We start from the raw sequence: 2,715 nt of genomic DNA, 5'->3' as shown, positions 1-2,715 counted from the left end.
TCATGTAGAGAACAAATAATCGAGAGGAAATAATTCATAGTAAAATTCTGTTTAATAAAATGTTCTCTGTCAATCGCAGAGGAACGAATGTAAACATTCTTGTTTAAAAAGACTGAACAATGATATGGATGTGGTTGATGGAAAAAAAATATTTACACTATCATGATAAAATTTAAATAACAAATTAGAATAGTAAAACTGGTAATGTAAGCACTAGTGTCACCCCTCATAGGTATAACATGAAGTTAGTTTCTAGGAAGCATTCTCTGTGTTAGTAGATGCAGTCTCTTTGTACTTGTAACAGCTAGCAATGGTCATGAACATGCCCAGATTGAGTAAACACAAAGAAGCAAGAAGCCAATAAAAGTAATCTAAATGAGATCTATTCAAGTTGTTTGCAAAAAAGCAATGCTCCTGCTTTCCACAAGTAGCCTTCTCAATGATCAAAATGAGGAAACTACTGAGGAGACTACCAACACCTAAAACACTCAAATAAATTGCAATACCCAAGATTTTCATTGTGTTTGGCATCTGATCATAAAAGTACTCTTGCATTCCTACCATTGTAAACACATCAGCCATGCCAAAAAGAACATATTGTGGAAGTAGCCAAAAAAAACTTATTGGGATTGTTGTTGAGGGAACGTCTATGAGTCCACTATCCCTTGTTGCATTGATTCTCTTAATTTCTACCCCTGTAGCAACAATCATTGAAATGGAAGAAATGAACATACCAGTTCCTATCCTTTGGAGAAATGTTATACCCCTCTCATTCCCTGATAATCTTCTTGCAATTGGAACAAAGATACGGTCGTAGACAGGGAGCAACAGGATTATAGATATGTTCATGAAACATTGCATACTTGCTGAAGGGATCACAAAATGTCAACCAATTTTTCTATCCATTGTGTTGCCCTATTTTGTGAAGAATGTTGAGGATTGTGCAAAGACAACGTCATACATTAAACATGCCATCCAAATGGGTAATATGCTCAGGAGGAGTTTTACCTCTTCAACCTGTTGTACTGTGCAAAGTCTCCAATTGCGTACTATTTTGCACTCAAAGTCTAGTTCATCTTCAATTGTTGCTTTGTCAAGAAACCTGAAAAAACAATACTATGAGTTTCATCAAAAAGGAATCTCCCAAGCATATAGGCCCAAAAAAAACACAGTTGAGAACTCCAAGCATTTGAACTAGCATTATTCCCAAATGCTATTATTGAACTAGAATTTGAAATTGCATCCAACATCCCTTTTTTTTGGCATGCCTATAATGGAAACTTGGCAGACATTCCGAAATTCCCCTCAGCCTCATATTAAACCATGACCAATTTGGTCCATTCCCAATTTGAAAACACAAAACTTATCATCTAAGTCTATCAGATCTTCACAATCCATATTAAATGTTTGCTTTCTTTTCTGGGATCGTGGGATAGTTTTTAGCATCAACCAAGTAGAGTGAGAAGAAACCAAGTAGAGTGAGAAGAAAAAAAACCCAATCTTAAAATGTGATGTTTTGAGTCTGGAGCAAGACTCTGACATATACTTGCATAGTGAGGGTTTGAGACTCCTGAGGGAGGTTGATAGAGTCACCAAGATTAGCCCCTGCCATGTTGCATTGCATGAAGTGTTACTTGGGCATGTTAAAACACTGGAAAATGAAAACTTATTCAGCTACTTTGAAAGAAAATGGACATCTGATTCAGTTTCCAACAAGTGCATATTCAGTTTCTTTATTCACAAAAACTCTTAAATCTGTAGATAATATTGGTTAAGGAATTTTATTCCAAATTAATCTACCCATTAATTGTACCATTAAGGAAAAGGATTTTGTGAAGGAAAAGAATACTAACAAGTAGGTAGATGAGAGAAGAAACAAGGATTGTCTAGTACCGACCCAAATATGAATCAGCAACAAAAGCACCCAAAAAAGGAAAAATGTATTGTACCCCTGACCATATGTTCACATTGCATGCAACAGTTGCAGTGCTTTCATTCAAAACACTTGTGAGATAAATCATCAAATTTGAAGATATGCCGGCATGAGCAAACCTCTCTACAATCTCCACCCTTGTTATTAACAAATAAATTTAATGGTTGAAAATTACCTCTGAATGGATAGACTCCTCAAAACCAAAGGAGAAAAGGGTTGGTCATGTTTAAAAATACTTGTCCACTTCTCTCCACATGGAGAAAATGTAGTTGAAAAGAACCTTCAAGGCTTCAACAGCAAAGGAAAACTCAACTAATCCAAATGGAGAAAACATATCTGAAAAAAATCTTCTGTAAAACTTATAAAACCACTTCTGATAGCAAGGGTAAGCAATGAAATACAACAGGAAACACCAAGAGCAATTTTAACAAACACTTACACTAAAGACCTTTCCACCTCACACTGTTTGCTCCCCTTAAAGAGAACACTATTATTTAGCCTTTAGATACTTTAAATTTATTACATTGAGTGCAAACTTGAGAGTTGAGAGGGTAGTGAAAAAATGACATCATTTAATCCTTGGCACAACTCGCATATGCATATTTCTAAATATCTAATGAAGCACATCTTATGGTAAGAGGAGCATGTCCCATAGTATGGGATTTTGAATTCGGGTAAGCAGGTATTATTTGATTGTCTATCCAAGCACAAATTCGTGACAATGAGGAATTATATCTGCATCCTTACAGAAGGTAATGGAAGGTTAGCTTTCTTCAATAAGG

General features: G+C 35.5%; 1 pseudogene; it reads right to left on the bottom strand.

Annotated features, from left to right (window-relative positions):
* Positions 1–252: 252 nt before the first annotated feature.
* LOC149537721 (protein NRT1/ PTR FAMILY 5.4 pseudogene) lies at positions 253–1,292 on the bottom strand (annotated as a pseudogene).
* Positions 1,293–2,715: the final 1,423 nt, after the last annotated feature.

The sequence above is a fragment of the Cupressus sempervirens genome, chromosome 9, assembly GCF_028749045.1.
Source record: "Cupressus sempervirens isolate cs-2001-9-10 chromosome 9, ASM2874904v1, whole genome shotgun sequence".
Taxonomy (NCBI): domain Eukaryota; kingdom Viridiplantae; phylum Streptophyta; class Pinopsida; order Cupressales; family Cupressaceae; genus Cupressus; species Cupressus sempervirens.
This window is presented reverse-complemented; position numbering and strand designations above follow the sequence as displayed.